This window comes from Centrocercus urophasianus, unplaced genomic scaffold (assembly GCF_019232065.1).
Source record: "Centrocercus urophasianus isolate 14NV4802_14NV808 unplaced genomic scaffold, USGS_Curo_1.0 seq_13, whole genome shotgun sequence".
NCBI lineage: Eukaryota > Metazoa > Chordata > Aves > Galliformes > Phasianidae > Centrocercus > Centrocercus urophasianus.
This window is the reverse complement of record NW_024884475.1, coordinates 28,816,989-28,832,348: the sequence shown is the minus strand read 5'-3', so window position 1 is coordinate 28,832,348 and position 15,360 is coordinate 28,816,989. Positions and strand designations below refer to the sequence as shown.

Sequence of the window (15,360 nt, the reverse complement as noted above, 5' to 3'; positions counted from 1 at the left end):
TACTTATTCCCAGTCTGATTTCCAGTATGTATAAAGGTTTCTTTTTGAAAATTATTATTAACTCATATAATTTGTGAAATATCTGCATTGTAACATAATAATATAAATTTCCACCTTGTATAAAAGGTACCAATAATAGCAGATGTGAATTTTTACATATTTCTAGGCAAGCATTTTTGGGAGCAGTAAATTAATTGCTTTTCCTGCAGTCTTTGTATTGAAAAATGTGTTATAGATATCTATAGATTTATTAGAGTTATTTAAAGATATGTTATAGTTGCCAAGGTTTATTGAATTTTATAAGAGGTTTTTTTTTTAGTGAAGTTGTGCAGTGGAGATGTGAAAGAGCTATTTTGCATCATGTGGATAGGAGAGAGGAGAACAGTGGAATACTATGAGGGGGTTGAGAAGAAACAGAAGGAGAAAGGCAAAGATGTGTCAACTTGAGGGCTGTTCCTCTCTTCTGGACTTTCTGGGACCTGACTGCTTTGACAGGTGCCTTGAAGACATAAATCTGTGGGCAGTCACTGAATGCAGCTACTTTTCTGAACTATCTTGTCCTTAGAAGTCTGGTGAGCAGTTGATAAATTCTGCATACCGGACATATTGTATGAACCCACATATGCCAAAACTTTGGATTTCAGGGAACCCAAAACTTTAAGATGGGCAAAATAAGGTGATGGCAGCAACTGACATAGCTATAAACATGAAAAAGAAATTGAATAAAGAAAAAGGATGTATATTCTACAGTGAAGTTTTTCTATATGTCTACAGAAATATTAGGATGGCTTTCAACAAGCCTCTGATTTCTTTAATGCCCACAGCATGACCAGCTAATATTTCAGGAAAAGGAGAAATACTTTCTTGAATACTAAAATATCTCGAATTTCAAGAGATTAGTCACTAGATGGCACTTTTGCTCTAATTTGCCTTGCATTCAATAGTCATCGTGAAAAAGGAACTTGTTTTAGTATAACTTTTATCTGAGAAAGTGTATGTTCAATAGATCTGAGAAAAGATTGTTTAACCTTATGTGCATAGCTGAGAAATAATCATAAATAATTAAATCAGCATCTTCTTTTGTAGATTTCAGAGAGTTCATCACTGGTAAGTATGTTTAGCTACACTTTTCCATGTGACAAAGGTAAGGTTAAGACAACAGCAGAGGGAACAAATCCCTACCTGTAGAACTCCACGATATTTCACATAAACATGCACCACAACCATTGAATGTCCCTGTAAAGGCCCCGAACACTTTGGCTCACTCTTGAGGGTGAGACTTAAAACCAACTTGGGTACTGTGGTCTGGGTCTGAGTTAAGGAGCTGGAGGAGAATTCATCTTGAGGAGCTGTAAGAACATGGCCCTGCACATGGTACCCTTGAAGCCAGCTTAGGCTACACTTTAATAAAGTGTGACTATTTCCTTCCTGCTTAAATTGCTCAGGATTGGACAGGGTGAAATTCTGAGTTGTTTCTCTCCAATGTTTGGTCAGGATGCAACCGAAGTGGACTGTGCATAATGATGTCCCAGCTACTATGGGCTCTTGTGGAGCAGAGGATAAGTAATATCTTATTATCCTACTACAACTCCATAATCTCCAGGTAGGTGTTGGTCTTCATAAAACTTGCAGCAGTCAAGCAGGTGGAGAGAGATGTGCACCAAAGATTTAGAGAAAGTTATGGATTGAAAAATGGCCTCCATTTACAGCAAGAGACTAAAGCAGTGGGAGGATACAGTCAAGGAACTTCTGTCTCTGTTTACTGCTAGGTTGCAGCATGATATAAGCGGTCCTGTCTTGTGCACACAGGATAGACTGGACAGTCTTCTATCTGCTGGTTTGATCAACATCAGCAATACAAAATCAGGGTTTGTAGTATGAACGATTTTTCAATCTCGAAATATCATCATCAGACTTTCTGTTTGTTTATCCTTACTCGTTCTTTAGCTGGTTCAGTCATTCCATTCTTCTGCAAGTACCAGAAATTCATACTAGGAACTTTTTTTTTTAACTTTTCTGCAGTTGTTTTTGTTTAGAAATCTCAAATCCAATCAAAATCATAATAAAGCTAAAATAATGAAGAAAAATGCTGAGAAGGTAAAATAGGCAGAAAAATGACTAACATAAAGGTGTGAATAACTTGTGCTAGCTTGTTAAGTGTGACCTTTGGTATCACTATGAAAAAGTTCTGCTCTGTCCCTGGCAGTGCACTTGGTAGTTGCCACCCTGCAACCTGGCTGCAGCTTGGACTAACAGCAGGGCAGAGGGCAATGGCTAAGCCTGACAATTGCTTGGAGAGTGAGATAGTACTGTGTAAGGAGTATTTTATTCCTATAATATTACTATTTTCTATGAATTAGACAATTTGGATTTTTAATCTATTAAAACGTTAGCTATGTTAGCAGTAAATTTTGAATGTTTTTGATGTGTTCCCTTTTGCCCTTAACAAGGTTTTCAATGTGACATTAAGTAAATGGAAGCTCACCTTAGGTTACAGAGGCATACAAGGAAAAAGTAGCAAACTATCCCAAAGTGGTAGCACAGCTTCTTTTTGGAGAATTGTCAGCCATTTATTGAAAGCAAAAAATGTAGTGCTTTTGCAACTCATTCTACTGTTTCTGAGCTCTTATATTATATTACTCTGCATAATACAATAGAAACTCATCTCAGTTGGCTTTCAGGTACTACCTAATGAAAAAATGTCAGTAACATAAATAACTGATAGCATCCTCAAAAATACAGTTGATATTGACACACAGATTTCATACTTGGTTCATATTGATTGTCTTTTAGTTTTGTACAGGATTTTCTATGTTTGGTATTGCTTCTAAAGCTGCATCTGCTAGATTCGTAGGACTGGAGGGGAAGGTCACCTTTATACATAAAAAGTACATTTCTGTCTCTTGTGGTTGCAGGAAAAAAAGCTGAAAAACATGACCCATGGCCATCCTACAGGGTACAGGCTACCATTAGTATTTGTAAGCAGTTTTTTTCTGAACAAAAATCCTCCTGATATTAAAGCTTTTTTTCATTATTTCCAGCAATCTGACTCATAGCTGTCACATGTGTGGGACTGACTGTACTATGTAAACCTTCACACAAGATGAAGGATAAATCTACTGAACTAAAAAATATAAGTCAAATGTTCCAGCAGAACTTAAATCTTTTTTTTAATCCAGTTTATAGATAAAAGGGACTGCAAGAAGTTCAGGTCAGATTTTTCTGAATTTATGTCATTGACACTGGTTTCTCAAAGGTCAATGTGCACTAGTGAAATACTCCAAAACCAAGAACAGTCTCAGCATACAGGCCACAGAGGGTATGCCAGGACTTGCTGTTTCTTTTCCATTCCATAAGAGATTTTTCTGTATCGGTGTAATCCAGACCATCTGATGCAAATTAATTAATCCTGGGAGAAACACTCGGAAAAGAGATGGGTAGGGTAATCTTACAATAAATACTGGGACTTGAAATAGCAGCTTATTTGGAACACATCACTTTGTTTCAAGACTACCACTTGTGAAGACCCTCTGCACTTTGGTCTGGTCTGGCTATGGGGAAGTCTCCAACGTAAACAGTAAGAATACTATTAGATCATTAGGAAATTACAGCAACGTTTTCAGTTGCTATTTCTGTGCTCTGATTGATAGAGAGACCCCCCAGTTGCAGTATTTCAGAGGCACACTTACAACATTGTGATGACCATCTACAATCCGTTAGTGCAAACAAGATTATGGACAGAGAACTCATGCCTCTTAAATGCGTTTTCTGAGCATGAGGGACACCCATGGTGGAATGACTCATATCTGCCTGGTAAGTGAGACACACATTTTTTCAATAAATTTTTTTAACAGCTTTACTATTTACAGTTGTAAATAGTATTTTATGTTGTCAAAGCAGCCCATTAATTGGTATATGCTTTGATACAAAAAGTTGCTTTATTAAGCATCTAACAAGTGCCATTGGATTTATTCAACCAAAAATCTAGATTACACCCTGTGAATTTAATGAAAAGGACTTAGTATGTTTTTAAGAATGTAATCTTTTGGTAGTACTACAGAATAAACTGCCGTTATGAATGGACTAAGCTTTATTCTTGGGCCAGACGTTCTCCTCTTTCTGATAGATTAAAAAATAAAGATATGGGCCAGACTTGGATACTGCATAAGCAAAGGTCTTTTTATTAACTACAACACTGTTGCAGTTTTCATTTCTACTTGTAGCACTGTAAAACATTTTAAAGCCACTGGATACATGGTATTGGTGAGGTAAGAATGATGTTTCAGATAGAGATACAGTTATATTTCTTTCCTTAAGCTGGATTGCAGGAGCAAAAGAAACAAGTAAAATTTCTAAAGCATCATATGGTAAGTGATTCAACACTGAAATGAATTATTTCTTTGTAGATGAAAGGGAAGTGACAGATGAACACAGAGGTTAAAATAATAGGTTTTACACATGCATGTGTTGGATTCTTTCACAGAAAAAATCTAGTGTGTATATTTATTTTTTAGCAAATTAGGTAAAAAGCAAATTAGGTACAGTAGACTTTAAATATTAAAACCAACTGCTAGCAGTTTACTACACTGCAATGCTGAAATGGTTTATGGACTTGCATTCAGATGATAAGATCAGTTTTGTAAAGTACAGATCTGCCTTTTTGAAGAGTGTTGCTTATGCATCTTTCTAAAGTGCAGTCAGTAGGCATTTTTGACTGATTGGGATAATTCTGTTGTCCAATTTGTTATTGTTTAGTGTATAAAATGTTCTGCATGAATCAAAGGCTTTTCAAAGCATAGTAGACAGTAAAAAAAGATTATGTCAATTTGCAGAAAGTACGCATTCTGCTGTTAGCTATCAAAAGTGTGGACCAATTTTGTTTTGAAGGAATACTTGTTAAATTTATAACAATGTAAGAAATAAATTTTAAAATATCTCTAAATAAGCAATAAGTACTCAGAGAGATATCAGTAAAATTAACGTACTTGGTAATTCTTTTAGTTATGGCACTGTAGGAGATTTTGCTGTTGTGTTTTGCAGTTTTTCTGCCTCTTAACATAGAAAGTAAACAGATATGAAACAAAGTGGATTTTTTTAATGTTCTTTATTTTTAGAACGTAAACATTTAAAAGGAGAATGAATAATGTTGTGTTCACTAAGGATATTTTAAAAGTACAAATATGTTAGGGAGGTTTTTTTCTTAGCATTTGAGCTAAAGTTTTTAAAGTTTTAATTTTTAAGGTCAATGGGCAAATCAAAATTTTGAAAAAATATTTTTTGACTAAATTAATTATTTTTGAAAGTTTGGAAAGTATTCATTAATTTCTCTTGATAAAATGCAGATCGATTTGTACAAAAGCTGTACTTATAAACAAAAAGATTGGAAAGTTCTGATTCCAAAATGATTTTTTAAAACTTTTTACTCTATCTTCTTTCTGGTTGGGGCAATTAGATGGAATAGAACATTCTGCACTTATTAAAACAAACAAGCAAACAAACAAACAAAACCAAAAAATACCCGACTGTTCACTTTTCAAAGTAGGAAATACTTGACATTTCCAGAGTGTCATCCAAACCTTGTTTTTAATCCACCTTGACAAATTTTTTACTCAGGTGTTTATTTTTCTGGTTGTATCTGTTAGCCTCAAGTGAACATATCTGTCATATCTGTGAACCCTTTAGAGGGTAACAAAAACCCTGAATTTTCTATCAAAATATGGTTGTTATAGACATAAAAAGTTTCTGAATGTGGATTTCTACACTTTTTGTCAAGTAATCTGTTGGAACTGACTACTTCTGTTCAGTGGTGAAACACATTGTGTACTTGCCTTTCCATCAATGGGGCTGGGCTTCTTGTATCTGAGGTACACAGGACAGAAGGAGCAGACAGTGGTGCTATTGACAGCTGACTTCTAATGAAAGAAAACACAGAAAGCACATTTACCCAGATGATGTTGAATCTATATTGTAAGTAAGATTCCCCATGTCAGGTCTCAGTTTTGATTACATATTATTCTTATCTCATTAGCATTAGTCCTAAGCCATAGTGATGTCTAATAAGCTTCTCCTGCACACTATGCAGTTTTAAGAACACAAGTCTAGATAATTAAATTAAATAACAATTCAATCATCTATGGTTTTATTTATCATCCCGTAGACTCTTAGGACTGACATCCTCTCCTCAGTGACTGCTTATGCGTCATAATAAATGGTTTTTATAGCAGAAAGGTAAAGAAGACTTTTCCCTATTATATGAGTATACAAGTAAATAGTGCAGCAAAAATCTTTAGGTAAGAGATTAGATACATATAGAGTGGGTCCAGAGGAGGGCCATGAAGATAGTCAGAGGGCTGGAGCACCTCCCTTATGAGGACAGGCTGAAAGAGTTGGGAGAAGACTCTGAGGAAACCTAATAGCAGCCTTCCAGTACCTGAAGGGGGCCCACAGGGAAGCTGGGAAGGGACTTTATAAGGGCATGTAGCCACAGGACAAAGCGAAATGGCTTTAAATAGAAAGATGGTAAATTTAGACTAGATATTAGAAAGAAATTCTTTACTGTGAGGGTGGTGAAACACTGGAACAGGTTGCCAAAAAAGGCTGTGGAGCATTTAGATCCAGGCTGGATGGGGCTTTAAGCAACCTGATTTAGTGGGAGGTATTCCTGCCTATAGCAGCGGGGTTGGCACTAGACGGTCTTGAAGGTCCCTTCCAACCCAATTAATCTATAACTGCGGAAATAATTATCTGGGATAAACTGAGAGGTTTGAAGACTTCTGACATAAGGGAAGGAGTTAGATGTATACGTAGGTCATACTCGTGCTAAGCAGGGCATTTAGAAGAACTGACCATCTCACTGCAATTTTAAACCACAGGCAAATTAAAATTTATGGCTCAAGGGAAGATTGATGAAGGAGCTTATGCAAAAATAATGATGAGAAAGGGAAAGGGGATAAACTGAGAAAGCTTAATATTCTTAGGCAATTGAAGCATGAAAATATCTAATAAGTCAAGCAAGAGAAGAAAATGAAGTATTGCTGACTTTTGGACTTTCAACTATTACATAAATATGAGAAAGAACAATACTTTAAAAAGAGTGGAAACACAAAGCCCCAGTTCTGTCCATCAGCAATGTATGGCAGTATATATGATTATGTATTAGAAGAAAAATAGAAAAAAGAGTAGCAGTACAATTTATACTTGGTTGACGGATGGTCAAAGTTCAAGGAAGTGCAATAAGGAGCTTTGCAATTTGACTCTGATACTTTTTCAAAGTATATAGATTTCCCAGGGCAAGTTATCTCTGCTGAATGGTAAGAGTAATTAGCCTGGACTCAGCACAGTTCTACTATAAGTATTTGATTCTTTTGTTTGCTTCTTTATTTTGCTTTGGAGCTTGTTCAGAGATTTGGTGCTTTGTGGTGCTAAATTGCACTTCATGATCATGCATACAAAGCACAAGATTTACTTGGTTGTCTTTCTCTGCATATGAGCTTGCATAATTATTTATTCAGGCCGAGGTTTGTTTTCTTGTTGAGGTTGTGTTGGCTGAGGGTGCTGCATGTTCTTTTAGTTGAGAGAGCTTTCATTAGCCATTACAATGCATTTAAGTGCAAGAACCATTTTGATGAATTCAGAGAAATGCAAATGAAAGTTGCTCCATAAGATAGAAAATTGCTCCGTAAAAACAAATTCTTTTATATCACTGACTTTTATATCAGTGGCCTATTACCTGATTGCAGAAGATAAGCTCTATTTTACAAGGGGGTAGGTTTACAGAACTCTAAAGTAAGTTTTGCAATTATGTGCTTAAGTAAACATTGAATTACCATTCCATCTCCATTGTTGACACAGTGGTAATACAGATGAATTGTAATGCAAAAACTATAGGGTGTTAGCCATATAAATCAAAGTCATTCCAAAAAATGTGTTTGGTTTAACTTTAAATATACTTCCAAGTACCAAAAGATATGTAAAATTCAGATGGATTTTTTCAGAACAAGCAACATCTTCTATGTGCATTAGCTGCTACATCCTTTCTGTCACATGAGACTTGTGGGTGAACAGCAGAAATAAGAACAATTGAAAAAAAATGCCCTGTATGAGTATGGGGTTTTCAGATTGTCCATTTAAGTGTTCTACTTTTACATGAATCCAGAGGATTTATATCTACCAACCATGAGTCAAACTCCCTGCTTGTTTTCAAAATGTTATCGCATGGCACAGGAGCCCAGATCACAGTTCTTAGTGAAATAACTGAATTCTCACTACTTAGTTACCTGTTTCCCCTACAAATCAGTGGAAGCTATAGGTTGTGCAGTTAGCCTCTCTAAATCTTCCCCAGCTACACAGTATAGAAAGCAATCCTTCCACTCTTGAATTCACATTTTATTTGCTGAGTGGGAGATCGTATCTGAAGTACACATGTTCACCTAGAAAGGAGTAGTCATGTTCTTCCCTCTACATATACACACAGGGAAGACAGACTGCATTTCCACTTCACTCCACTGTATATTGCTTCTTGAGTTACTAGGTTTCCTTGTTTGCTAGTGGAAGAAAAAGACAATTACACACTTAAAGTAACCACCTTAATCAAATCTTAATTGGCAATAATACAAATAAAGCATAAGAAAAAACAGCTTTTTTTCCCCAGTCCGTCTTGATTTCTTTGATGTGTAGATTCTGGAGTTTTTTTGGCTTGAAAGCACCTCATCTCCTGAGCACATTTTTGGAGATATAGAAAGTCCTTGATTATTAGAACTTAGGGTAGAAAAATTACACTTGGATAAGCATGACTTTCAAGGCTTACACTTAACGCGGTGTTTTTTCTATAATCCTGCAGAATGGCAAGCTAAAAATAGGGCAAAAGATTTTTTTGTATCTCAATTCAAAGCAAGAAATAACAGAAATAATGAGTTTAGTTTTAAAATAAACCATTCTTTTCCTCAATTTGCAATTTGATTAATTTTTATGTTCAGATTCACATTTAGGTAACACTAAATACTGGGCTGTGAAAATGGTTAACTGTAGATTACAGTCGTGGTGGGACACATCCTGTGTTCTTAACAGATAGTTTTTTGATTGTACTTAAGCTTAAGATTTATACAAATGAACCTGACAATTCAGGCCTTAGTTCTACAGTCTCAAATTCAGTAGGATTTTATTTCTTTGGCTGAAACTGATTCAGCTCAATATTACTTATCTAAACACCTCAGTTAGTCCCTCTTGGTTGCCCTTATCAGGAAATAGCTTCTTGGAAATACGACAGGAATATCTTTTTACAGTTCTTCACTGGGAAGAGGTCCCTTTCAACCTCAGCGATTCTGTGATTCTATGAAACAACATTGTGATCAGAGCACTCTTCTGGAAACAGGAAACAGAATCCATTTATTGCTAGTGATGAATTGTTCAAAATAGTGTGTCCTATTTCTGTGAGGAAAATCCAAACACGACATGGGAGAAATGTTCTTTTGCTTATTGTAGCTTGTCAGTACAAAGCATCCAGAGTAAGGGAGATGAGACCAGAAGTTTCTTTTCTCTGCTATGAGAAACAAAGGAAATTTTAGTTTCTGTATTCACCTTCTCTTTATGCATCGTATACAGGGACTGGCTATTGTAAAAAAGTCAAGATTTGTAAGATCATCTAACAGCCATTGTTAGAAAGACAGCTGTACCTGAAAACTTCAGACAGATTTTCAGATATAGCTCTTTTCAAATCTAAAGCAGAGACAACAAATACCAGTTAAATAGGACCAAATGCCCTGGTTCTAACCATGCTGTGTTAAACTTACACAGTTTAGGGGATACTGATGAGAAATTCAGGTTTGTGAGAGAGAGGGGTGGTTAGTAGAGGTGGGAGAAATTGCTATGGATACAAGAGACAGTTTTTCTTCCAATTGGTGCAATTTAGTTAGATTTTTTTTTCTCCTATACTTGCCTTAAAAGTGTCAGTAAGTGCTTTTGGAGGTCCAGCTGTGAGGCTCTGGCTTGAGGTCCTGCTTGGCTGTGTAGAACCATTTCTGTGCTACCCCTAGGACTGTGCTGTTGTGACTAGGACTGTGTAGTGAGCAGTGTCAGAGGATACTGCTGAGATGGAAACAAAAAGACAGAGGCAGACAAAAAAGCGGCAATGGTGGAGGGGGCCTGGGTACATTTTAAGTCATGTAAGTGCAGAATTGAGATCTGAGAGGTCAGCAATGGTATGATTGCTGCTTGAAGACTGTTCTTCTGGTAGGCATCTGTTACTTTGGTTGCTCCAGTGGGCTGAAACTCTTTGATGCTTATAGTACTTAGTCATTATATAAAACAGATGTATTTTATTTTCTTGAGGAATGCTGGAAGCCAGTCAGGAATCAAAGTATGCATTTCTATGCATTTCTCATGAAATGTGGGGGTTATGTCAGATCCTTGGAACAGAGGGAGGAATGCATGTTTTCTATTTTTAGGAAGTTAGTCATGCATTATTGTGACAACAAACACAGTAAAACTGTGTGAATAACTGGTTTTATCCATTGGCAGATGATCCAAACCTAAAACAATATTCAGGTCAATATCTAGTGAAAATTCAACAAGTCTCTTTGGTAATTATGTTACATTTTTATGCTAGTCACATTTAGAAAACATGAAAAAAGAAAGTTGGAAACAAAAGTGTGAGATCCTGGGGTTCTGTTCAGAGAACAGGGAAGAACAGAGACTTGAATGCCTTGGAAGTTCTCTCATGTCATTAGAAAGCATTGGAGAAGGGCTGCCTCACTTTGTCATCTCAAGCATATACTACCTCATAACAAACAAGAGTGTTTCAAGCAGAAGTTAGAAAACCTCATTGAGGCTCTTGCCTGTGGCCAGACCTGCTACACTTTTATATTCTAATCACAGAGTTTGAATAGATGATAATACCATACTTGGAGCATATGTTATATTTACTCCTAGTGGCTTGCTTACAAGTTTCCAGTCCTAATGAATGAAGTTCACAGAAGTAATGAATATAAAGAGAGGAGGAATTTAGGGAAAGAGGTTTTGAATATTTCTAGTTTTATCCAGGATGTAAAACCAGCTTTATTTGACTCTCCCAGAAAGAAAGAAGCTTCTTGGCTTGTTCTGTAGGTGGCCATAGTGCTACTTGCTATATATTATGGAGGAAAGCAAGAGCGACATTTTGCTGTCAGAGCATGTTTGATATATAATTCAGCTCTGACAAGAGCTGGCAAAATACATCATATTCTAGCAGGGCTTTTTCTGTCCCCGTGGAAGAGATAAAAATGGTAGGCAATTTTACGGTACACTCTTTTTGCTATATAAGATCTGTATGAAACCCTCTCCATGAAGAACCCTTATGCTGTTTATACAGTTATAGGCATGATACATAAAGGGAATGACAATGAATTTCAGCTCTCTAGATCAGTTTTAACTATGAATGCTTTATAATTTAAAAAAAAAAAAAAAGAAAAGCCAGGAAATACTTTGGCTTAGTGCTAACTTATACTATCAGAAGATGAAATCTTCAAAATACGTTCAGCTTTTAACATACGAGTTGTTGACTTGAATGATTAAAAATCCCCTAGCAAATGTAATTAAACTTTAATAATTAATAGGCAGTTTTATTTTTGTAATTTTCCAAACTATGATAAGAAAAGTCTATTCTCAGAAAGTTAAGTACATAGAATCTCTTTCAGTACCTGTACTAAACTTGTAATTCACCTCAACTGATTAAGAATATTTATGCAAGAGCAGGACAGCAGCGAATCCATTTAGGTAAAACACTCCGAATAACTGTATGCTTAAGATTAAGCTGGTATCTAAATGCTTGCTACATCCAGACCAAAGAACATAATGAGATATTTAATGATAATCTTCAGACTAGAACGTGAGAAAGAAGCATTTGATGCTGAATGAAAGAAAGGGGTTATTTTTGCTTTTCTCTTTTCCCTCCTCTCCAGCAGCTCAATTTTATTCAGTGCAAGTCATCTTGCAGTGCAGGCTGTTCCCTGCAGGATTTGCGGAATTGTGATGCTCATGCTCTGTATCCTGATTAAAAAGCAATAGGGCCACCCAAAGTTAAAGTTAAGGTAGAATCTGAACAGTGAAAGTTATTCTGAAAGAACAGAAGACAAAGAAATAGATAAAGGATAAAGAAGAGATGAGTGAAAAAAAGAATAGAAAAGAGAAAAAAAGTATGGGTCTGTGAGAAAAGAGAAGAAAAGGGGTGCATGTGTATTAATGATTACTCTGGAAGCAAAAGGATAGTTTGTAAAAGATCCCAAGAGAAAATCATTTCTTCAAACCTTCACAGCCAGCACTTTAGTGAAAGTAATCGATGGAGATTTTCTTCCCTTCTTCCCTTTCTTCCTTCCTTTCTGTGTAATATGAATAAGTTATTAATTCTACAGCTGTTTTTATGAGTTTCTGGGGAATTAGAAATGAGCACAGCTTGAAGAACATTGTATATACGTGATTGCATGGCTCTGGCAACAAAGAGGGAATTGTATCTCATGTTCAGAATAATAGTTTTATGCCATAAGATATAGATAATGAAAAGGAATTAAGATGATGATTTAATAGCCTTTAATCCTGGTGATTGAATAAGTGAGGTGATGTCTTGCAAGGCAAGGAATGACAACAGAATATGCTCACTGTAATTCCTGAATGGATGTAGACACTTCAGTCTTTGATAGCACTTTCATGTTTGTTTTTCCCAAGTTACTGCATTAAATGCTGTAAAAGCAACTGAATAGCAAAGAGCGTTGTAACAAAAAAAAAGTATAGTTTATCTTGAGAGAGATGAGAAAGATTAAGTGTTAGAATATTACACTGGGTAAATGCCCAGTAAAAAGAGGACTGTAATCACTGATTGAGACCTCCATTCAGTGAAAGTTAACAACATAATAAGAAGAAATGCAGATAATTCCTGGTTTTCATTTCTGCAACATAGGGATGGGTTATTCTAGAGAGGCTGAAATAAAAAGTCACTGGCAGAATGACTCACTGAGGAGTAACTTTGATGTAAATGTCTTATTCTGATCGTGTCAGAGGTTTATTAAACAAACAAGACCCTGACAAGGAGGAGTGCCAATGACAAATTTTTGATTTGTCTTTTGAAAGACAAATCCTGTATTTTAGTTGGAAATATCCACTACCAAATGGATCTTTTCATTAGTTCAGTTCCCTCAGTGGAAAACTATGAAAAGCAGGTTATGTGCATGTGTAAGATCTGTGTATATGTTAACTATCTCACATAAGACTAGCATGGATCCTAATTTCTGTTTTATCACAGTAGAGGAGAAGACAGGTGCATTCCTTCTACATGTAACTGAAAAATGTTCTTAGGCTATCAGTTTTGTCATTAGAGCTCAATTTTCCATTTTGTCTCCACATTTTCATAGTGTTTCGCCTTCCATATTTTGCCAGAGGAGGATCTTTTGTTGTGGATAGAATGGTAGTCGTAATCTAAAATTTTCAATGTTGTGTTTGACTTTCAAGAATTAGCAAATTCTTTTTCTTATGAAATGTTCCTAAGTTTCTGCGTATTTTCATGCAACATGTGTTTTGAGGCATGCTACTTGCGTAGTATATATAAACAAAAACTTGTGCATTTTTGTTAATGTTCATGTGTAAAGTTATTTAATGTTTTCTTCTATTTTATCCAGGAAATGCATATACGATTAACTACGTGGAGTGTTCCATATCTCCTCTGAAACAGATCAAAGAGAGGATTGATTTAGGTACAAGTGGCCCAGAGGGAAGAAACAGCTGAGGTGTAGTACCTCTTTGAAGAAATATCACAGACAACAGAATTAACATGGGCAACAAGACACAATTTTTCACTCGTTTCATTAACATTGCAGATAAAAATAACTATGCAATTTTGATTTTCAGCTCTCAATCTGAATTGTTACTGCAGTATGGATGGTATAAAGAAGATAAATCAGGTGACCTTGTTCTTCATCGTTTAATGGTCAAAAACACACTATTTAAGCAAATAAATAGTCTAGTTAATTGCATTTTGAAATTAATTGTATCATGTAAGCTAAAGAGAGATTGGTATAAAGCACACATATTAATTTTGAGATTCTCTTAAGTCACATTTGTTTAGCAGACAGGTTTTTTTCACACGGGACGTGTCCATTTGCTGCACTATCTCAAACAAAGAACAACATCTGAATTTTTTAGAAGGAAATATAAACTCAATAGGGAACATTTATTCCTTTACAAAGTGATTTGGTTGACTCATGCCCTGAAGAATGACGGCTTGTATTAGATAACAGTAATTAGTTATAGCGAGTCATTGTCTTTTAAAAAGAAATATCATTTCTTGCAAGACAGAAACATCCAATAAATAACCAATCTGAGAGAGGACCTTAAAACAAATCAAGGTCAAATCATGTTATACGTTTAGAAAACTTAGTTTATGGAATACAAGTAAAAGATTCTATTTTTTTCTCTTAAATGAAAATGTGTATCAGACAGTAATGTAGTTCTTGACACATAAAACTTGGCCCCCACATCGGGAATGTATGTCGCAGACAGATTGGATGTTCCATTGTACTGCCACTCCCATTCCACTGGTTGCAGCATTCAATTTTTATGTTCAAATGTCATTATGAAACAGCTATTTGTTTTGAGAAATTACTAAAGATGGGTGTATTTTGCTCTCAGTTTTCTAACAGAAACACCGGAGAGTGGGAATGGCAGCAGGATAGGAGATTGTTACAACTGGAGTAATCCTTACTTGCAAATTTCTTCTGCCTTTTGATCTGCCAGCAAGTCCCTCTTCACAGCAGATGCGATTTCCAATATGTTAACAGCAATGGAGATCTCTGCAGAAGTTGAAAATGAGCAGTACTGACACTCTAATCTGTGAGGTTGAAGAGAGATGTCTTGGAAATTTGGGGTCCAAAAGGTACAAATAAAAAGAAACATTGAAAAAATTACAAGAATATCTAATTTACAAGTATGTTTATCAGTATGCAAAATGTATAGTAAATAGAGTTTTGGACAAAGCTCTTAGAACTAAGAAAGACAGATATTTTCTTTTTAGTATCATAGCAACCTACCCACCCAATAAACTCCCCAGCCTGTGTTCTAAGAAGCTCAAGAGTTTGCCAGAACAGCAGAACACCATTTTTATTTTTAGTAGAAAATACAGATTTGTTATTAGCAGCAGCAAAATGCAGTATGTCTTATAGGAACTTTGCAGACAGCCATACACATAACAGTCTGTTTTTAACTTTTACCATGGATACTACTTTTCCTCTCGAAATCAGGATGTTATGCAAAGAACATCTTTCATGATTTGATGTTCCAGGCACAGAGCTGAAGTTGTGTAGATTTCTCCTCCTTCTCCCCTCCTATCTAATGCTTTTTCTT

At 35.7% G+C, this 15,360-nt stretch overlaps 1 long non-coding RNA gene across 2 annotated transcripts in view; it reads left to right on the top strand.

Annotated features, from left to right (window-relative positions):
* The first annotated feature begins 3,227 nt into the window (after positions 1-3,227).
* The window catches only part of LOC122156670, a 38,889-nt gene continuing 26,756 nt past the window's right edge, over positions 3,228-15,360 (top strand). Inside the window, exons 1-2 of one of the 2 annotated variants that reach the window (XR_006167599.1) lie at positions 3,228-3,813; positions 13,641-14,893. This is a non-coding gene — a long non-coding RNA (uncharacterized LOC122156670). Of the gene's footprint in view, positions 3,814-5,896; positions 14,894-15,360 lie in introns of those variants that run through there. The other variant, XR_006167598.1, reaches the window with a different exon arrangement.